Source organism: Entelurus aequoreus, linkage group LG28, assembly GCF_033978785.1.
Source record: "Entelurus aequoreus isolate RoL-2023_Sb linkage group LG28, RoL_Eaeq_v1.1, whole genome shotgun sequence".
Classification (NCBI taxonomy): Eukaryota; Metazoa; Chordata; class Actinopteri; order Syngnathiformes; family Syngnathidae; genus Entelurus; species Entelurus aequoreus.
Window position 1 is genome coordinate 26,795,280 of NC_084758.1, and position 24,201 is coordinate 26,819,480.

The 24,201-nt window shown below is 38.5% G+C and overlaps 1 long non-coding RNA gene across 2 annotated transcripts in view; it reads right to left on the reverse strand.

Moving 5' to 3' along the window:
• The window catches only part of LOC133645053 (uncharacterized), an 84,023-nt gene that overhangs the window by 43,233 nt on the left and 16,589 nt on the right, over positions 1–24,201 (reverse strand). The gene's annotated exons all lie outside the window — the stretch shown is intronic.

Below are 24,201 nucleotides of genomic sequence, written 5' to 3' on the forward strand. Positions count from 1 at the left end.
TGTGGAGGAGCAGCGGCTTTACTTTGAGCTCCTCCCGGATGACAGAGCCTCTCACCCTATCTCTAAGGGAGAGACCCGTCACCCGGCGAAGGAAACTCATTTCGGTCGCTTGTACCCGTGATTTTGTCCTTTCGGCCATAAGTGAGGATAGGAACGTAGATCGACTGGTAAATTGAGAGCTTTGCCTTCCGGCTCAGCTTCTTCTTCACCACAACGGATCGATACAGCGTCCGCATTACTGAAGACGCCGCACCGATCCGCCTGTAGATCTCAGGATCCACTCTTCCCTCACTCGTGAACAAGACTCCTTGGTACTTGAACTCCTCCACTTGGGGCAAGATCTTCTCCCCAACCTGGAGATGGCACTCCACCCTTTCCCGGGCGAGAACCATGGACTCGGACTTGGAGGTGCTGATTCCCATCCCAGTCGTTTCACACTCGGCTGCTGCCATCATTTATCTGCCCAAAAGGCTCAGGTGAAAACCGAGAACAAGACTGACGGGCAAAGAAACAAACGTGCAAAGTATTTTCTTTCTTTAAATAATCCCCCCCCCTTACCTCTTCCGCTGTCAGATTTCTGGTTAGGAGTTTTCACATTCGTCATCATTATTTCATTAAAGGAGAAACCCAAGAAGCATCAGCGGACAAGGTAATTCACACAGCATATTGTGCACTAACTACTCGCACCTAAGAAAACAAAGTTTGGAATTTATTACCCTGTCAAGTCATCATAGGAAACCATGAAACGGAAGAAAACAATTACAGAGTTACCATAATCTCATCGACTGCTCACTAAGAATACATCTATTCTTGTTTGGGAGGGAATACATGTTATCCAATAACTTAAGATACATTTAAAGTCTATCATGTGTTGGGTCATGATATGTATGACATATGGTGGACGGCACAATTGTCTTACGGCACACAAATACACCAAATACGCCGGCATCATTGCAGTAACTCAGCTCTAACGCTTAACACTTTAACACTACACGCTAATGCAGGGCCACATTCCTAGAAAGCTAAGGACCATGGGGGCAGACATACCCCTTCACTATTAGTCTTATTTGGTGTATTCCGGACAACAAGCATCCTTTACAGTGGACATTTATTTTTGGTCTATTTATTTTGTCAGAGTTAAAGTAAAGTACCAATGATTGTCACACACACACGAGGTGTGGTGACATTTGTCCTCTGTATTTGACCCATCCCCTTGTTCACCACCTGGGAGGTAGGGGAGCAGTGGGCAGCAGCGGTGGCTGCGCCCGGGAATCATTTTTGGTAATTTAACCCCCAATTCCAACCCTTGATGCTGAGTGCCAAGCAGGGAGGTAATGGCTCCCATTTTTATAGTCTTTGGTATGACTCGGCCGGGGTTTGAACTCACAACCTACCGATCTCAGGGCGGACAATCTAACCACTAGGCCACTGAGTAGTAGTTACAGAAGCGCTTTTCTGTTTATAAAGACTTTCTGCAAAAAAAACCTAATCAAAGATCATCACTATGACAGCACAGAATTTTTTTTAAGAATCTGCCTCAAAAAGATGAGCCTCTCGCAAATGTATTGAACTGAGCTCACAGGCCACCAGTTGAATAGCCAAAATGATGAAAAAGAGAGGACCTAAAATGGAGCATTGAGGAACACTACTGGTATAACTAAAGAAGTTAAACAAATAACGACTGACTGAATCTGAACACCTTAGTTACATAAATCACAGTGAGAAAAATATTTTTAATAGCCAAAAAGAAGAGGACTTAAAGGGGTGCGTGAAGGAACGCCTCAGTTATGTAAACCACAATTTTGGACCCCAGGGTTTTATATTTGCTAGCAAGGTAAAATGTCAACACACGGATCTGCCAATGTGTTTACAGTGGTCCAAGTTCCTCTATACAATAGAAGCACTTTTGTGTTTTTTTCTAGGAATTTGCTGCACAAATGTTTCTCCCCCAAGTTTTCTAGTAACCTTGGGGGACGGTATAGTGTCACACTCGGGCCGGATATGGCCCCCAGGCCGTCAGTTTTATATCCGGCCCGAATGGATCCTTTGCAGTGTAGCTAAAGTAGGCCATTCTTGAAATTGTTGTTGAAAATATGGAAGAACTTTCAGTCGGCCTGAGGACAGGGCTGCAAAGAATGACAAACAATGCCACCAAGATACCATTTTCAAGGTTTGCACTCATAAACAAATCAGATGTGTTAAGGCAGCTTCTTCATGCAGGCTTTCACTTTTCCACACTCTAGCAGTAGTGCATACTTCAAGAGTTTTGTGGCACATTCACGACCGTGGCTAATTAGGGCATTTCCGCAAAAGCTCCTTATATTAGACTCAGTAGTTTCCTTTTCGGTCCATTTTATTGAAGGGTGTGCGTCGCAACAGATATTTCATTAATTTGTAATGCTGAATTCGCACAGGATTTCTTTGGCTTCGCAGTCCCAGTCAGGAAGGCCTGGGCCAATAATCAATAAATCAATTTAACAAACGATAAATAGAAATGGACTCTGTAATTTTGCTGGTCTCGATATTTGTGTGCCGGCTTTGGTCATGTCCATGTGTGTTCGTTTTCTTCGTCTCTCGCTTACAATCAGGGTGCAAGAGGGTTCACTCTGTGTCTCGCTCTCAGCACCTGAGTGCATTTGTTCAATAGCAGAATTAAATGAACGAAGTGTATCCTCTTGTCAGTTATAAACAATCTTTGTCTGTGTGTGGAGGCGGGACAGCTGGCTCACACACACCTGAATTTATGTAACTGAATATTTTGCGTTTGAATTATGTGAACTGAATTTTTTTACATGAAATGATGCTGACAATTTAATAGAAAAAAAATTCAGTGTATAAAAATGATGTGTAAAAAAATTCAGTGTCCAAAAATTTGCTGCTTCAAAAAAGAAGACACATTTCTGGTAAATTAAGGCGGAAGCAATAGATACTGTCTCAGAACCAGCCAATGAGGTGTCAAGTTTGGAGTCACGGGACACAGGTCTTGTAGAACAGCATAAAAAGGCTGTTAACTGGGCTAACTGGGCATGATACAACATAATAAACACTTCAATGTGGCCCGCTGGATGTTTTCAAACTATAGCAATGATTCCAGTGGTTAAAAGCCACACTTTTTTTTTTTTTAGCTCCACTAACCACGTTAAACCCAGATTCCGAACTAACAAAGGTCTTAACTCATTCTCTTTCTATGCCACATCAATGTGGAATGCGCTCCCAACAGGTATAAAAGAAAGGGCATCCCTATCCTCCTTCAAAACCGCAATAAAAGTTCACCTCCAGGCAGCTACAACCCTAAACTAACACCCTCCCCGGATTGCTAATAATCAAATGTAAACAATCAAATGCAGATACTTTTTCTTATGCCTTCTGATCTCTCTCTCTCTCTCTCTCTCTCTCTCTCTCTCTCGTTTCTCTCTCTATGTCCACTACTTGCTGTCCATATCCTACCCCCCCCCCCTCCACACCCCTGATTATAATGTAAATAATTCAATGTGATTATCTTGTGTGATGACTGTATTATGATGATAGTATATATGATAGTATATATCTGTATCACGAATCAATTTAAGTGGACCCCGACTTAAACAAGTTGAAAAACTTATTCGGGTGTTACCATTTAGTGGTCAATTGTACGGAATATGTACTTCACTGTGCAACCTACTAATAAAAGTCTCAATCAATCAATCAAACATGCAGGTCACTATAGTGACCATAGAAAGCCTGCTTCCTGCAGACGAGGCACGGGGCACAGTGAGAGGGGCAGCAACAAGCCCGAGAGTTCTGCAGAAAAGTAATGTTACATCGAATAAGTGGATGTTTTTTTACCCTTTTACCTTTATTTTTCGCCGTGTTTGTTGCATCATTGTTGCTCTTGCTCGAGTATAAAAGATGTCTATCAAGGAGGTAATCTGGGAAGTAGAGGAGCAATGTTCATATATTTTAAATATTCATTGTTTTATTGTTCATAGTTAATATTGTAAATCCCACATTCTGTATTTTCATGTACATTCTGAGTAGAGATGGGAATATTTGGGCAACGCACGATTCGATTACGATTTAAGAGCTATGACTCGTTTAAAAATCGATTATTGATGCATCTTAAATTTATGTATATTGATGCAGTTTTACATTTCTTTTCGTTTCACTAAATAAGCGTTTATCACTTACGACTTAAAAAAAACTATTAATTTGGAATAAGAAACAGATTAATTCCCACATTTATTAAATTAATGAAAATGTGTGCAAAACTGGAACGTAGGTGCCCTATAATTAAGGAGCTCGTCGGATCTCTCTGTGAGGTGGCTCGCTGCAGTCAGCCAAATTTTAGAACTGTCTGCATTACTTTATTTACAATAAATAAATCAATTATCGATTATTGACGTTTACTAATCGATTCCATAATCGTCCATGTCCGAATTGCAAAGCAATCGATTATTTCTCCCACTTCCAATTGTGAGTGTCTTTTTCATTAAAAAACTAAACAGACCATCTCAAAAACGCAATGAACTTTATTTTTTTTTACTGAGTTATATGACAGTCAGAATGTACATAAATATATAGGATGTGGGATTTACAATATGAACTATGAACAATAAAACACTGAATATTGATATATGAAAATTGCTCCTCTACTGCAGGCCACCTCCTTGATCGACATCTTTTATAATCGAGCAAAAACAACAAAGAGGCAATAAACACGGCGATACATAAACGCAAAGGGTAAGAAAACATCCACATATTCAATATAATGTAGAACTTTGCCTCCGTCTGACACTCGGTGCTCTGTAAACAAGCCCCATCCACTTTGCCCCACTCTGTGCCACAGGAGCTTCGTATGTCACTCAAAAGTGCAGATTCTAACCATTGGAATAATTTCTATAATTAGAAAATATCCAGCGGGCCACATTAAAATGTTAATTATGTTGTATCATGCCCAGTTGTCCCAGTTAACTGCCTTTTGTATGCTGTTTTGCAAGACATGACTTCAAACTTGACACCTCATTGGCTGGTTCTGAGACAGGATCGGTTGCTTCAGCCTTATTTTTTTCCCCCCCACTCATCCATTTTCTACCGCGTGTCCCGTTCGGGGTCGCATCCCAGTGAATTTTTATACACTGAATTTTAAAACACTGAATTTTTATAGACTGCATTTTAAAACACTGAATTTTCTTTCAATAAAATGTTTAGTATAAATTGATGTAAAAAAAAATTCAGCTCACAAAATACAAACGCAAAAAATTCAGTTACATAAATTCATTGTAAAAAAAAAGCTATCGTAATAAATACACAAATTAACCTCCATAATGCACTGACAATGCCTTGCTAGTTGCTACTAACGAGAAGCACCGCAAGGTAACAAAATTTAGGTGGAAAAAAGATAATTGCAAAGCCAAAAGTGGAATATTTCCGCTTAAGACCAAATGAGCAAAATGAGCCCATCAACACGGACGAACGAACCATTAAGCCAAATTTGTTGGAAAGTGATGACACAAAAAAGAAAACAAAACAAACACCCGACCAAGTTTTTCCAAATGGGGAAAAAACTGCACTTCATGATATTAGATAATTATTCAAGTGCAATTTTTGCAAACAAAGATTGAGAGTGCATTTTATTTGTATTCTTGTTTACTTATTTAGCATAATGAAAAAATATAGACCTTTGAATTACAATAGTAAAAATGAGACTGAGAAATAAAAGTTTATTGTATTTGAAAGGTTTATTATTATTATTATGTATTAAGATCAGTGTTCGTAACAACGGCGTTATATTATAACAGCGTTAGTAACACCGTTACTTTTACTAGTAACGAGTAATCTAATGAATTACTTTTAGATCCGTTACAATGGCATTAGCGACAGCTTGATGTAAAGTGGTACGCTACTTTTGAGGTGGTTTTATGTCGACAACAAGACTGCGTCATAAGTGCAGCAAGTTCAATGCCGGAAATATCTTTCTACTCATGAAAGCAACAAGCAGCACCGCGCTAAAATTAACTTGATATCTATTAGGAAGAGGCACCATCACAGTGTGACACAGTAGACAACAACATACGCACATGTACACAATGGCAATATTGAATAACAAATCAATGATTGAAGTGACAAACTTGCAATCCAAACAATACCCCGTTTGTTGACAAAAATGTATTACAGCCATCGAAGCACAGTCAATCTCTTTGTTAAACACAGGTAACACAATCCGGTGAAAAGATTCAAAAGAGTTGGCGTCAAAAACATTGTTTATCGGCAATAACTTGTGGTACAATATATCATCCAGAAAAAATTCTTATTGACCTGGGGCATAGACCTACAGTCACAAGGCCTTTGCATTAGTTAGAGTGAGAGATCTTCCCCCACTAACTTTACTTACAGTAAATGTACCTTTATATCACTTCTTATGCTAACATGTTATTACGGTTGCATACAAGAAATATTTTATATTCAATCTGGTTATACTGTGGTATAGGAGGAGGCATCTGTATGCATGTGGCCTCTACAGTATTCTAACATTGAACCATAGTGACGTGGTACTACAGTTCCAGTGGGATGTAGTACAAAGCATCACTGTCCTATTGCTGTTACATAATGCTTCAGTCCTGTGGAAATCATGTATATTCTTTCATTGCTTGACATCCCCTGCATGCTGACCTCTGCGGAACACATTTAAAACCTAACATATATTTAAACACTTAAAGTCACATGGAAAATTCAGAATGGTTTTCTAGTGTGCCACAAGAGCTATCCATCTTCACAGGGTACCCTGTGTAGAGTTGACAAGTGGGGTAAATCTGTCCTAAGGGGCCCACTTGTTTCTGTAGAGCATACTGGCTTGTTTTAGTCATTTTGAAATGATGTTATCATGAAAACTCTGGAAGCATGATCTCACTTTCAAAATGTCGTCGCTTTCTAAAAACCCGTGAAATGACCTCACACATTTACACCCTTTCCGATGATTTCTTTTAGAGGTATACATTTCTTTTGGGGGTGAACCGTATACTTCTCAAGAGAGTCATTGTTTTCTTTTGACCGCAGCGATATTATAATTTTCTACCCTGTGTCTTCATTTCCAAATTGTGAGTAAATCATCAGTGTCAACACCTGAGAGCTGGACAAATGTTTATCCAACAAATTAGTTTCCGTCGCTAAGAGACGCTCAAACAATCACAAGTCAAAGTAAAAAGGCCTGTTTGAGAGAAAACGACGGTGAAACAAATCTATTAAATAAAAAAAAGCTGTGGTGATGCGGGACATTGTGTGTAACTAGAAATTGCAACTTTAAAGGTGAACTGCACTTTTTTTAAAATTTTGCCTATCATTATGAGAGACAAGAACACGTTTTTTTTTAGGATTCTAAAGAGGATTAAAAAAACGCTTGCAAAATGCGGCTAATGGGAGTCCCCATTGTAGCCTCGAAAAAAACGTTCCATCAACATGATATGTATTTATATATTGTAGTAACAGACACGTTCATAACAACATGCAATATGTATAATATTTACCGTACTTTGGTCATTTTAAGCATTGCCAGAACTTCTTTTCTCAGCGCATTTATTTCCTTTTACATGGCAACATACTTCTGACTTCCGGTAACAAATGTGTGTCCCTACTTCTGGAAACAAACGCGAGTGTGTTCTAATCATGACAGACTTGGTAATAGACGACAAAGAGGACGTATTTTTGGACAAATGAGTATTCACAACTTTTTATTTTTGAAGCTGAATATACAGAGGATGAACTGCTGCTACTAGAAGAGAGCACGAGCAGAGTGAAACGTTGGAGCAGACGGAAGCCAAGAGAGTGAGGTCGGCGTGACTTGGCGCTGCATGTGTACAGTTTGGAGCCAAGCTATGCCGACAAAAATGGAGTGCTTGCCCAAAAACAACAGGAACAAAATTCCAAACGGACAACTGTCCATTGAGTACGTCACTATAATATTGACCATGGTAAACGCAGAAAGTCATGCTTGCCTAGTGGTTAGAGTGTCCGCCCTGAGATCGGTAGGTTGTGAGTTGAAACCCCGGCCGAGTCATACCAAAGACTATAAAAATGGGACCCATTACCTCCCTGCTTGGCACTCAGCATCAAGGGTTGGAATTGGAGGTTAATTCACCAAAAATTATTCCCAGGCGCGGCCACCGCTGCTGCCCACTGCTCCCCACTGCTCCCCTCACCTCCAGGGGTTGAACAAGGGGATGGGTCAAATGCAGAGGACAAATTTCACCACACCTAGTGTGTGTGTGACAATCATTGGTACTTTAACTTTAACTTTGTTACTACAACTACAGTACATAAGCTGTCGAGCTAGCTGTGTACAAACAAAACATGAAATGTGGACTAATACTTTACAGATACTGAAAGTGTTACTCTGTGTTTGCTCTTACAATAACAATGCTTGTTATACAAGTTACGGAACGGAATGTTATATAAATATTGTTGTTGGTTTTTGGATGTATTTTTAAAGTGATTTAGAGGCAGTATAGATTCCTCCCATTAGCTGAATTGCGAGCCCTCCAGAACAAGCCGATTATTACAAATTAGAATGCAAAAAAGGACAACTTTTGTCTTTTTGTCTCTCTTAAGAATTGGTCAAAATTCCCCCCAAAAAGTGCAGTTCCCCTTTACATAGAAGTTTAAAAAATCTATTTTTTTCCTGAAATAATAGCAATAGGAAATGGTTCCTGTAATTGACTGGCGACTAGCTCAGGATGTACCACTCTTTTTTTTTGCCCAAAGTCAGCTTACTTGTGACCCTGAACAGGATAAGTAGAAATAAATAAGTGATATCAGTGTTTTTGGTGGTGCTTAAACATTTTGACCTATATTGTATTGTACATTTACTATGGCTTGCAATTTTCCTTAAAGGACAGAATTGTATTGAAATCCCTTCATCTTTGAGTCAAAAAAATGTTTGAGCTAGCTTTCAAGTAATGGTGTTCTTGTGAACCCAATGGCAAGACAAAGGTATAAAAAGGTGATCCAAACCCATAATGTCTCTGTCCAAGGCTGCTGCTATGGCCAGGCTAATAAAGGATATAAAGCCTATAAAAGATGAAGGCCATTCAACTTTGAAATGGGCCAAAGAAAGAAACAACCTCAGCACAGACTATTCTGACAGTGATCAGTCTTAGTAAGAAGCACACTATTTTATCATGTATTTAATGGATATTCGCATTACCAACAGGATTTCCATTGATGTGCTATGTTTTCCTGAACCCATTACAAGTTTTAGCAGCTTACAGCCTTGCTCTTCACTAAAAGTAAGCAAACTTAATAACCTCTATTAATGGGTGTGGGGTTGAGGTTTGTTTTAGCACTTGAGGGCAGATGAATTGGTGTTTATGGAGCGGTGAAATGGTCGGGTTGAGCCGACCACTGTCTGACAGTCTGTCTAGGCACTGCTGTTTGAACCTAAGAAGGATTAGTATTTGAGGCTGCACTCTTATTCATTGTTTAAAGATACAGTACATGGTAGACTCTACATTCATGGACCGAAGGACAAAGCGTGAGATTGAGCCAAGTACATTGTTAGATTAAAATGAATGCTAATGTACATAATTATCAGAGTCAACATACTGACGGTCGCTGCAGTTTTTACAAGAGGAAAATGTAGTGATTTTGCATGGTTGTTGACAATGTATCCCGGACATCTTCTTGCTTTATATGCGAGCACAATGATAGTATAGTTACTCTACTGTGTGTGGAAGCTGGTAATTTAACTGTATTTCACAAATTAAAAAGCAAATAGCATTTTGAGATGAAACCTTGACCTAAGTGTGTCAAGGGAATGAAATAAGTGATGGAGGTTATTGGCTTTCTCTGAATTATTCATACACATGATCAAAGTCTTTATAAGCAGTTGTTGTGATTCCTTCTCCAAAGGTACGTCCTAGTGGTGCTGGTGTCAGTTTATTTCGAACATGCATACAATTACAATGTATTACAACACATATTTCAAGTTTTTGTTTTCATTACAGCATGTCCAAAAAGAAGTAAGAGGAAGCAGATCTTATTTAAATTGGTTATTAACACGTGTAAAACAATACAATAATTAATAGACAATGAGTGAGTAAATCATTATCTAATACATAAATAAACAATACATAATGTTCCCATAAAATAATTGTTAAGTAATTTATGGTGCTCATCAAGAGATGAAGAAGATTATCTTATTTTTTGATAAGGTTCAAGACGTTTATCAGGATTCTTCTTCTTCGTACTTTGTAAACACACACAAACTGGATCATATTAGTATATTGTTTGTAGGACAACTAATAGCTTAAATCGATTATAAAAATAGTTGCCGATTAATTTATTCATCGATTCGTTGAATCTATGCTATGCGCATGCGCAGAGGCAATTTTTATTTTATTTTTTAAATTTTTTTTAATAAACCTTTATTAATAAACTGCAACATGTACACACAGCTGAGAAACAATAACCAAAATAAGTATGGTGCCAGTATGCTGTTTTTTTTTCAATAAAATACTGGAAAGGATAGAAATGTAGTTTGTCTCTTTTATCCGATTATTAATCGATTAATTGAAGTAATAATAGACAGAGTAATCGATTATCAAATTAATCGTCAGTTGCAGCCCTAATTGTTTGATTATTTTGTTTAATCAATTCCATAATTTAATCCCACATACTGATATAGAATAGAATAGAATAGAAAGTACTTTATTGATCCCTGGGGGAGATTCAGCACCACAATTTGCTCACAATAAACAATAAACACTTAGGTATTTTTTACATATGAATAATATAATAATAACTGGGATTTATATAGCGCTTTTCTAAGTACCCAAAGTCGCTTTACATGTTAAAAACCCATCATTCATTCACACCTAGTGGTGGTAAGCTACTTTCGTAGCCACAGCTGCCCTGGGGTAGACTGACGGAAGCGTGGCTGCCAATTTGCGCCTACGGCCCCTCCGACCACCACCTATCATTCATTCAACATTCATTCACCGGTGTGAGCGGCACCGGGGGCAAGGGTGAAGTGTCCTGCCCAAGGACACAACGGCATGGTAAGAGGCGGGGAGCGAACCTGCAACCCTCAGGTTTCTGACACGGGCGCTCTACCCACTACGCCATGACGCCCCATATAATAATATAATAATATAATAATATAATATAATAATAATAATATAAATACAGTCTATAATACATCATTATTCACATGTGATTAATATAAATATGCTAAAGGTTTCAAGTGTTGTATGTGCATACACATGTTTTAAATTACAATTTTCTCCAAGGTTATATTCCTCCCTTTTTGTTGAGAAGAATTGTTGTATATTCTTCGGTAGCATTGAATTTCAATATTTTGGATTTTTATAAATAAAGTGTTTGTATGTTCTCTACATCCAACATGATGTATTATTCTAACTGACCTTTTTTGTAACACTGTTAGTGACTGAACCGTACTAATGATATTACTTCCCCCATATTTCTGCACATTAACTCAGATATGGTAACACAAGGGAGCAGTAGAGAATATGAAGTGATTTTTGGTCCAGAATTAATTTTGCTTTGTTCATTATAGAAATACGTATTGCCACTTTGTGTTGTATATGTTTACATGGGATTTCCAGTTTATTTTTTCATCTATTATTAAAATTTGTATTTATTTTACACTTTCAATGTTTACTCCGTCTCTCTGTATTTGTGTTTGAGTTGGTCAAAGTGCCTTTTTTCAAGTTTGTAGATTTCTCTCTTTAATAAAACTACTGTACTAAGAAAACTGATCGTTTTCCCTTTTTTGTGACGTAGAGACGCTGTAAATCATGTCCTTTATACCTCCGGCCGGGGGCTCACTGACTCCCTACATGGCGGGAGAAAAGCATGATGGAAAAACATGATGGGATCCGAGAGAAGGACGCAGAGGAAGAAACTGTGCTAAAGAGAGTAAGATGCTTGTGGGGGCAGGAGGATGCACCTCCAATACATGGAGAGCAGCAAAGAGAGTGACAGGAAAGACATCGAAGAAGTAATCCAAATCACACTAACAGTAGCTTTACGATAGCAAGATTGGAAGCAACCAAAGCCAAAGGTTTGTTTGCCAGGGTAAAGACGTTACTGGATTAAGCTGTGCTGCACTGCTATGATGTCACATTATTTACACTACTGACACATAAATTGGTATTAAGCCTTCACAGAGGACAAATGGAACAAAATAAAAGTAGAACTTGATTAAAGCTTGGCATACACTGTACGAATTTAGATGTACAACATCATAATTCCACCTGTGACAGAAAAGTCAAATCTATCAATCAACAGAAAGCTACGATTTGACTGCAAACACTGTATTTTTGGGTGTCTTGCCGATATCACTTTGCTGTTGCTAACTGTCAAAAAGAGTCAATCAATGTTTGATCAATGATGTGTATTTGTGTTAAAAATAACTTTTTATCAAAAGTGAACAAAAGAATGTAGGAGCCATGTGCTTGGTTGGTCAGGGAAAGTGAGCGACAAAAGCAAAGTCAGCAGTTTTCCTAATGGCTGCGTTTTAATACTCTGCAGTCATGATACCCCGACCAAAAGCCGCTTATCCATAATTCTTAGTTATAAATCATTATGGTCTCAGAATCTCATATTGGCTCGGCTGAATGGTGGGACGCAATGATTGATGGTACAAACGTTAAACAAGATCATCCATAATGTCAGTAGTATATTTCTGTGGCGCCAAATACTTGGATTTGGGTAATGTATCAGCCAGGTTACCCAGTTGCTTTGATTAAAGAGGAACGTAAGTCTAACATACACAAACTTAAAGCATCCATGCACTGAATGGATTTACAATCACCAAAACTTTCAGCCTGCAGTCTTGTTTGTATTCTGCAGCTTCCATTAAGATAAGCACGCATGCACACACACACACATATACACACACGCGCGCACACACACACACACACACACACACACGCGTGTCTGTGTGTCCAGAAATGTGCAAATGAAAACACATGCTCAGTGATTGCTCCCACACAGTGACGGAAATTAGACTCGGAAATCAGGGGGGATTATTGGGCAAGTGGGGAGACTCAATGCTAAGACCAGGTGTTACACTATATATACTGTATATGTCTGTCTATAATGTACACAATCTTCATCGAATATTGCATATCCATGTGTGAAGCATAAGACGCACATTTATAAAATAGTTAAGTTTCTTAGTGAAAAAAACTTTTTTTATTTTTTTAATGTCCATCCGTCCATCCATTTTCTACCGCTTGTCCCTTTTGGGGTCGCGAGGGGTGCTGGAGCCTATCTCAGCTGCGTTCGGGCGGAAGGCGGGGTACACCAAATTCCGTTGGTACCGATTCACGTAAAATCAAATACCATATTTCGATATCTTTGTTGTAAGTGATGTCCGGTTGCAGACTCGGCACTGGCTCAAAAGCACTTGGCGGGCAAACAAACATATTCATTGCAGACTTAACCGGACTGCTTCTGGGTAATGTTGACATTTTACATGCCAACAAAGCAAGCATGCCTGAAAAAAGCACTCAAAAGTAAGTCTCCACTTTTCAAAATGCACTATCTTGAGGCTATGGATATGTCATATCATGCTGCCGATTAGCATTAGAAATTTCACATGGCAATTTCATCACCTTCAAGTTTGTTGATCAAAACTACAAATAAGATGCACATTACAGTCAAACAGCTGGTGTTGTAGTAAGTACAACACTTAAAGTATATACACTTTGTAGTGCTCAACAAAGGAGAAAATTGGAATGTTCAACTTAATGGCAAAGGACTACATCCTGACTAGGGCAACACAATATAGGACAAACTGAAATAAATGTATTCTTGGAAATGAGACTCAGAAGTATAAGAAAACAAGATGAAACAACTGGACAGGACAGTTATCCTTATCAGCTAGGTGTTAAATGTTAAAAAACAACAGATTGTATTATTTAACAAATTAACAAGTATTAAGAGATGAACACACAAAAAAGTACAAATAAAATTAATACCTTTGTGTACCGATATCGATTCCCAGGTACCGAGAATTGGTTCGGTATTGGTAAAGGTACCCATCCCTAGTCACATGTGTTTGAATCGTACTAAAACCAAATTTGGAGATACATGGTTTCCATTAGACTGTCACATTGTCTGTATTCCCATATTCAAGATTTAATGACAACATTTCCTGTCACCAAGGTAACGCTGCAATGAGCAACAAACAAACGCTGCGTAATTGTTTGACGCTGGTGCCTTATTTGGTGGCCGGCTAACTGAATCAATGTTTCAGGCCTGATTCCTGTTAAAAAGTTTAATGATGTCATGTTGTTGCAACTCAACTCGTAAAAGAATTGAATGTGTTTCACAGCATTTATTGAAATGAGAAGATCAGCCAAAGGCAAGCTTTGTTATAGCTGTGTCACGTGTGCGGCATGTTGGAAACTCTAAGAATAGCAATAGTGCAGGTCATTAAACTCACATTGTTTTATTCATTCTTGTAACTTCACATGGGCTGGGCGATATGACTGAAAGCTGTATTACGATCTGAGTGTTTTATGTCGGTCAAGAGCGATAATTATTGATATTTGTTATGACCTATCGAAAATAAGGACCAGGAGAAAATATATTAATTGTAAACTTTTTTATTTAAAATGTAACCTTCCTCTGATTATAATCCCCTCAGCTATCAAGGCAAAAATGCCAACACAACCATGGAAACAATCAACCAATCAATGTTAACAAATTTCTAAAATCAAATTAAACACTTGCTAATACCCTCTTAAAATGAAGGTGCAAATATAAGGAATACAAAATAAATGCTTAAGAGGGAACTGCACTTTTATTGGAATTTTGACTTTAGTTCACAATCAGTTTGAAAGACATGACCACGGATGTATTTTATTTGTAATGCATTCTAACTCGTAAATAAATGTAAATAAAAGTCTGCTTACAATAGAGCCAATGGGAGGTTCTCTATTCCACCCATAAAACCCAATAAATAACCATCCAAAAAGCGCCAACAATACTCCATTTACATTTTGTGACTTGAATATTAACCAAGTATTAGTGATATTGTTATTATAAGCGCTAACTAGTGTGTGCCTATGTTGACATGAACGACTGGTGAGCTGCTTCCTCGCCTTGGTGATCATGAAAGTTTATTGTAGATCATAAATCATGCCTTTCACCTGGATAGTAGAAGGATGAGGACGTACTCCAACAAGTTGGTGCCCTTTGACAGCCAATTTAGACCCGGCGAGAACAACACAAAAAGACGCTTGGTTCCACCGCCCTTTTCTTCGCGAGGATTTGGAGTCATTCTTCATCTTAACTGAAATACAGCAAGATTCTATCAGTTGGCATCCTAATGACAGCAGACTTTGTACAGTAAGCAATGGTTTATTATGTTTGTTGGCTCTCATGAAGTCTGCAATGAGAAGTAATCAGTGATGTTGAAAAAAAGAAAAGCGGGGGTCGTAAATTAATGCGTTTTTTTAAATGAATGCACCAGGTATCCTTAAAATGAGCAAAATACGTAAGTATTAAATGTTATTATAAATGTGCCTGTTACTACATCACATATATACGACCTTAATGGAGGTGTTTGGATGTTTTTTAAGAGCTTTATAGGCAGAATAGAGCGACTCCAATAGGCTTTAAAGTAAGCAGACTTTTAAATACATTTATTTACTCATTAGAATGTCACACTGTCGAGGTGACTTTTCATGTTTTATTGACAATTTATGTGCTCTCTGCAGCACTCATTTTACTTTCTCTTCTCACTCCAGGCAAAAAAGCAACCATGAGACAACGACATGGCGCAGCCAAACCTGATAGTTGATATTGTTACCTGATTGGCTGTTAGCGTGTCACTCCCACTGATCAGTGATCACTTCCTGCGTTGCTCGGTTACCAGAGAGCAAGTGCCTTTGTTTATGCAACAACCTTGCGTTTCTTCCGATGAAGAAGAAAAAAAAGTTATAAAAAGTTTTATCGAACACATTTTTTATTGATACTGATTGAGTGTCTAGCCTGATATATATTGATATAATTTTTAGAGGTTGACCGATTATCGGCCGGGCCAATTATCTGCGCCGATATATAACATTTTGACGCATATCAGCATCGGCCTTGTGATGATCCGTTGCTTGGATCATGTTTGCTTGATTTTCAATTCCCTCAGTTCCTGTTTCAGCACCACTGGGTTTGTGTTTCTTGGTTATCATTGGTGCTGATTATTTTCACCTGCCTCTGATTAGTGTTCGGGACGCTCACCTGCTCCCGGGCAATAATCAGAGAGCTATTTATTCCTGCCTTTCGCCAGTGTCGCCACACTCAGCCTGGCTGTTTTATTTGCTTCCATGCAACACGTTACGCCGTTACCTTTTCGATTCCTATGCTAGTTTTCCTTTTTGCTAAGCTTTAGCTTTGGTCCCCGAGCATTCGGCACGTGTTGCTTTTGTTTGTATCCTGTCTAATTTTGTGGACAATAAATCATTGTCTCACCTGCACATTGCCTCCGGAGTTCTTGCTGCATCCTTGGGAGAACAATTCACTAATCACAATACGACCACGGCGTGACAGGCCTCTTTTTATCTGTGTCTGTCTTTTTGTCTTTTTTTTACAACTACAACAAAACTACATCAGCAGATACAATATATAAATATATGATACCAGTATTTAGAATTTAGAATCAAAGCTAATTGAATGTGGTGCACTGCCACTCCATTTTTATTACCACCCCACTTTGAAAATCAGGTTTGTTTCTTTTACTTGAAAACAAATCAAAGTAATAATATATTGTAGCCTCGAGAAGAAATCACACAAATTCTGACGCTATTTTTAACTTTTATTACCAGTCTTGTGATAACAGACGACACAAGTCCAACAGGTTTCACCTCCTGTGCGACACTTCCTCATTTTCCACCAATCACCTTTCAGGCACGGACGGTGTGTTTGCAAAAGTGGGAAAAACTGACATTAAATCCAAACCACACAAACATAAAACATTAACATTAGCTGGTTGTTACAATATGAATTGATAAATATATTCATAGCCTATTATTTGTGCACAATTGACAAGTGATGTACCGAAAACTTGACCATCGAAAAAATACTTTGATTACCGAAAACCGCGCACGCCATTGTCTGGAGCGTTGTCCGCATGTCTGCAATGTTGACGGAATTTTAAGGAATCTCAGATATACCCGCGGACAGCCATCTACAAAATGTGTAACTATTAAGAGGACAGCTTTTAAGGAGAGAAAGTCCAAATGGAGCAACAGCGCCAAGCAAGTGTGACGTCATGCTCGCTGCAGCTAGCCTCTTTAGTCATGGACATCGAGGGACAGAGTCTCTAAACACAACTACATTTTATAATAACACCATAAAAAGATTTGTTGCTAGTTGTTGTTTAATAAAAAAACTCATTAAGTCTCTAGACACTTGAAAAAATCTTGACAAAGTACAATAAGCAGCAACAATTGAAAATATGGCAAAACAATAAAAATATACATTAATACTAATTAATAATAACAGATGTGTTTTTTAATGTACGTATACTTTTTTATACGTTTTTAAAGAAACAAATATCATCATAGCAAATGTTGCTAATTACTCCATGATGTCCTGGCGACCACACCCATTACCACGCCTTCATCGCCACAGGTATTTTGGCAGTCCCTGAGGGTCCATTAATGTTAACTATCTGTAATTTAGCTGGACAAACCCTACAACTACCTCTAGGGGGCCCCGCCGTCCATCCATCCATTTTTCTTTCTACCGCTTGTCCCTATCAGGGTGGGGAAGGGACGGACATGAAGTCGACTTTTCAGACGTAATTTCAACTTGTTGACACAAATAGATAAGGACAGGCTGATTATGGAAGTCCAAAATAAAATAATAATATACAGGCATATCCTGGGCAGCTATATGGGATAAGGGTGCCTGTGTCAAAGCCAGCTGATATGGGGACCGGGAAAGCAGGAGAGTTTTGTGTTGTTGTGACACGCTTGCCAGGGATGATGTTACTATTATACTGTTGCTTGTTACAAAAAATAAAGTAGTTGATCAAGGCAAAACCGTTGTTGGTGTTGCCGCTCAGCAATTGTTATTAATGGCAGGACCACGTTTATTTGCTTCTGCTCCTTTAGAAGGACAGAAAAAAAAAACTGTTGGTAGTTGCTTAATTGCAAAAAAACTGTTGGTAGTTGCTTAATTGCAACTTCCCGTATCTCGTGGATTTGCGAGATCTTGTAAAAGTCTGCACTATTTCGCTGTATGACAGCGGTGGGGACTGTGGATGGTGGCGCTGTTCCGTGGCGGTTTTGTTCAGCAGCCATTCTGCATCCAGTGGAAAACCAGGGTTAGAGGAACAAGTTCTCTGCCAGTGTCAAACGACTGACCTTTGTCATGGATGCACCATCCCTATTAAACATAATTAGGCATAATTAGACTTTATCTCTATTTCTGCCCTTACTAAAAACATTTTAACATGGGATAGGATTTAGCATGAGGAGCACAATGACACTTCTGCTCACTCAGCGAGTTTTGTCTCTCAGATTCAATTGTCAAAGTGTAATAACGTTTGAGCTATTTCTTCAAACGATGCAATATATAAGATGCTGCTTTAAAGAAGTGTCAACTCATGTGAACAAATCTCTTGAAACTTGAGTTCTTCTTGAAAGACACGGGTAAGACAGTTTTAATGCGACAACCAGATGATGAGATGGCATGTCAAGTAAATCAATCTCTTCCCTTCAGACATGCATTGTGCTCATATATCATAGATATTACCTTTGAAATACACATGATGATGACAGACTACCCACCACTCCACCACAGCGCGTATCCACATCCTCCTCCTACCACAGTTGCGGCAGCCACGTGCCTCCCTCGCTTGGCCTAAAGCCCCTTTGTCGTTCCCTGACCTATATTCTTGGAACCTCTCATTTCTCCAGGTATTCACAGCTTCAGCTTCAAAACAACATACGACGCAAAAAACACACTATCAGGTCAGACCAGCAAGCCCCAAATGAAATGGTAATGGTGATGGTTTGGGTTATTTAAAAAACACACAACATATACATAAACATGTTTATAGTTACACAATTAACAATGTCCGAAAAGGAGTAGGAAGTAAGTTTATTTTTCCCTGTGTTACAGCGATTTTAGTTTTTTTTGGTAATCCTTTCCAAAAGGCCAGACGAACACCAAATTGTATCAGAACCGAATCAATTTTGTTCTCAAGTAAGAAATAGTAAATCCAATTAATCAGTTCCAAACACCCAAAAAACACGTTGGCACCTTGGAATTACCTCTGCACGGGAAAATTCACCTTCAATAAAAAAAAAAATTGTGATAATCTTGATAATTTTTTTGCCGTATCGTCCAGCACTACACTCGCGTCACGTAACTTGCGTAAGCGACGCTGTCTTGCCCTCTCCCCCTGTGTACCTTTCCACAAGCCTTGAGTGCACCTCACAAAAATCCTAGCTTTGCGTCGGTGGCGAGGCAGACCGCCGAGCCGTGATTAGTCAGCTTTTGAAGAGGAGGGTCTCCAACCATGATAGAACAGTTGTTGTGTTTGGAATGCACAAATTCTTGTATGAAATAAAGCAACAGTGATAAAACAATTTGTATGAAAACTGATATGGTGTACTTTATATCACAGTACGCTCTAAAATGAATTACTGAATGTGGCATTTTCCCGCTTATTGTGTTGTTGTTGCGTCCAGAAGAAGTCACAAAGTATGACACTCTTTTTAACTTTTATTGCCAATCGTGTGCTTACAACAGGTTCAATCCCGATACATATTCTTTCTAGTGCACACACGTCTTTTTCTCTCATACACACTCCCTCATTCTCTGCCAATAATCTTTAAAGCACGTTCGCAAACATGAGTGATCTGAACAGCAATACATGACCATACACAATACCACCAGTATGTTGTTAACTTACAATAGTTATTTAACAGTTTTTTAAAATTTAAAATAGCTCTCTCTTGTCCCGTGTTCCGAACGGTCGAATAGCGAATTGCAAATAATTATCAATCAATCAATCAATCAATCAATGTTTACTTATATAGCCCTAAATCACGAGTGTCTCAAAGGGCTGTACAAGCCACAACGACATCCTAGGCTCAGATCCCACATCAGGGCAAGAGAAAAACTCAACCCAATGGGATGACAATGAGAAACCTTGGAGGGGACCTATGCCACGACTCGTTCAGAAGTTTGCACAGTCCACCTTCACAAACTTATTTTCTCATGTTTTTTAAGTGAAACATCTATTAAAAGTAAACTGATTATTCTGAACATTATCTCTTGCAGTATAGACAAAGATGTCGCTGTTGTGGTTGTCGTCACTCTTCTCAAGAAAGTAAACATATAGACAGTTGCAGTCGCTCCTTCTGGAGACACCGCCCCTTAGTGTTTTGGAAGAGAATTACAAGTCTAGGGCCACTCTCCACGGAATAACTATTAATCAAACAAGACGCCATCAGAGGGAACGCAAGCTAGGTGACGTGAGAGTCAATTCCAGGGGAATTAAAGGGGAATTGCACTTTTTGGGGAATTTTGCCTAATCATTATGAGAGACAAGAACACACGTCTTTTTTTGGGCGGGGATTTTAAAGATGATAAAAAAACGCTTGGAAGATGCGGCTAATGGGAGTCACTGTTGTAGCCTTCAGAGCCCTCTAAACAACTTCAAAACCGGCCATCAACGTTTTGTATACACACTGCAAGTATAATGTAGTAACAGACACATTCATAACAATGTGTAATATGCACAATATTTACCGTATTTTGGTAATTTTAATCACTACGGAACTAATTCTTTGGTGCATTTATTTCCGTTTCTATAGCAACGTACTTCCGACTTCTGGCAACAGCTGTGTGTCCTACTTCCGAAAACAAAGGTATGTGTGTCTTCTAATCATGGCAGATTTGGTAACAAACAACAAAGACAACTATTTTTGTCCAAAGGAGAATTTACGACCTTATCTTTTTGAATCTGAATATATGGAGGACAACCTGCTGCTTTGAGAAGCCAGCACGAAGGAAGAATGAAACGTTGGAGCAGATGGAAGCCGGTAGAGTGAGGTGAAAGTGACTCAAAGCTGCAAAATGTGGAATTTGACATAAATGGAGTGCTTACCCAATCAAACTGGAAACACGTCCCCGGCCAACTTGACTAAACAGACAACTTTCCATTGAGTGAGTGACACTTTATATTGATCTTTATAAACATAGCACGTCATGCGTGTATCATGACAGACAGCATATGCTGTCTGGCTAGCAAACAAAACATGAAATGTGGGCTAATACTTTACAGATATAGTAATATGATTGTTCATGTTTTTCAGTCTGTAGAGATTGGTGTTCTATCGCATTGTGTTGTGCATTACAAACTCAAACGCGTTTTGTGCTGAAAATAGAAGCTAGCTTATCTCTTGCCGTAGTTAGCCGATGTGTTGCTACACTAGAAAAAGAGTTCCTCAGTTAATGCTATTGCAATAACAATGTCGCTATAGTTTGGTTATTATACAGGTTACGGAACGTAATTTAAATATTGTTGACGGTTTTAGAATGCATTATTGGAGTGATTTAGAGGTAGAATTGATTACTGCCATTAGCTGCATTGCTAGCCACCAATAATGAGCCAATTTTTACATGTTAGAATGCAAAAAAAAACAAAACACATTTTGTCTTCTTGTCTCTCATAATGATTGTGAATGATAGGCAAAATTCCCCAAAAAAGTGCAGTTCCCCTTTAAGTGCCACAGTGAACTCTTTTGAAACATGTATTCATGAAAATATGGAGAAGCTGGTGATGATGTGATTGATGTAAAAGCAACTAGAAGGAGATTTTGTTTGTGTTTGGCTGTATGTTAATCGAGACAGCATGTAAAAACTGGGGCAAACTATTGGTGGAAAAAGGGGAATACGAAAACCGAGGTACCACTGTATTTTGTTTACTTTCTGTGTTTGATGTGTACCAGTTTACAGACAGACTTACGTTACGTTTTTTTTTTTCCACTTAGTATACTACAACAAGGGTCAGACTACTAAAAAGAACATAGATTATGCCAAATTCAACATTATTAAGAAATATATTTAATTTATTGATCATTACCAAATAGTTATTGCTTAATTTATATACAGAAATTACAGTCAAAATTACATACGATTCAGTCAAAATTTTACTACAGTATTAATATATTTATTGTTAATAATATTTTCACCTATTCTTACTTATTTCTTTTCCTTTTATTATTAACATTTAGTCATAATTTTGTAACATTTGTATTTATTATTTTCCTTAAAATAGCACAAGCAAAATAATGTGTTTTAAACTATTTTTGGCTTTTTGACGCTTCAATTTTTTCCATCACCTTCCTTTCTTTACACAGGAACTGGAAAAGCCCAAATGACCAAGTGTTAACAATTGAAATATTGTGAAGAAATGGTGTGAATGAATTATCAGTAATAGACATGGAGAAGGGGTAGGATTTTATATGCTCTGCATCTTCCTAATCCTTAGCAAACATGTGGTATTGGGTAAAATGTAACCACACAACGTTTGGCTTAGTAACTTACTGAGCATGTTTGAAACAAATAAACAATAAACAACCATGGTTACAAGCAAACGGCTGGTTCTCTGATCTCAGAAGAATTTAAAAGGTTAGGGGTCGGAACAACAACAAACCTTTCAGCAGTACATGATTTATAACATGTCGCTCGAGGACACAAATACACTAAATTAACAGCACATCATTGAGCTTCAAAATGCAAGCACAAACAATGATATACATACACAATCCTGTTACATACAAATGCATGTAAAAAGAAGGAGAAGTGTTTCGCATTCTGGGGATCAGGTTGCAAAGCTTAAACAAACACAATATTCATGCTTTTACTTTATTTTGCACAAATAACCTCAATAACAATAAACACTGCATTTTACCAGAAGAAAGGGAATATAAAAAAAAAACACTCCAAGAAATAAATGTAGGAAATTCAAAGGAGTCCAGTGAGAGCAACTGGTCCTAATGTGTGTGTAGGTGTGTTAAAGTGTGTTTGCAAGAAACGTGACCATATGGAAAACATTAGCTGTTGGCTGATTCAGCATGCTGGCATATCTGCGTATTTGCACGTGACTGAAAATGTTGCCTGCATGCCACCTCTTACCTTCCTAGTTAAAATCAAGCATCACACTTGACCTCCATACACATAAACACACACACACCTGGCTGAAAGATTACCAAAGACAAAAAAAACAGGAGAAAACAGCAGCTGTTACCGTGGCTTCCTGTAGAGGTGGAAGTCAAACATCACACACTGTAAAACAGACACGGCATCCTCTGTCCACATGCAGCCCAGATTTGCTTAAACGTGACACACTTTTAATGCTTGACGCAATGTTTGTGGAGCAAAAGCACTGGACTAAAGACCTAAAATAGCCCAACCCAAAAGGTCTGATTGTACCATTAAAAACATTTTGCAAAGGGAGAAGACTTTAGAGTCAAAACTTACAGGTGTCAATTTGGTCATAGACTCCATCCATCCATTCATTTGTTACCGCTTGTCCCGTTCGGGTCGCGGGGGGTGCTGGAGCCTATCTCAGCTGCATTCGGGCGGAAGGCGGGGTACACCCTGGACAAGTCGCCACCTCATCGCAGGGCCAACACAGATATACAGACAACATTCACACTCACATTCACACACTAGGGCCAATTTAGTGTTGCCAATCAACCTATCCCCAGGTGCATGTTTTTGGCGGTGGGAGGAAGCCGGAGTACCCGGAGGGAACCCACGCAGAGAACATGCAAACTCCACACAGAAAGATCCCGAGCCCGGGATTGAGCCCAAGACTACTCAGGACCTTCGTATTGTGAGACTCTTTTTTATGAAAATTAATTTATTTCTAAGACAGTGGTGTGGTATGATATGGTAAGGTATGTGATGGTAGGGTGGAGGTAAATGGTCTATAGAAAACTTGGGGAAAATCAATTCGATAGATAATAATGAAAATAAGATTCAACATTGCTTATCTATACACCAGTTATATCAGAATCCAAACCCTACAAAGTGAACTGGAGAGTTAGGCGGATACCTGTCTTAGTTTAGGCAAGGCAAGGCAAGGCAAGGCAACTTTATTTGTATAGCGCTTTTCATACACAAGGCAGACTCAAAGTGCTTCACAGACAACAAAGTGAAATGAAAGAAAATAAA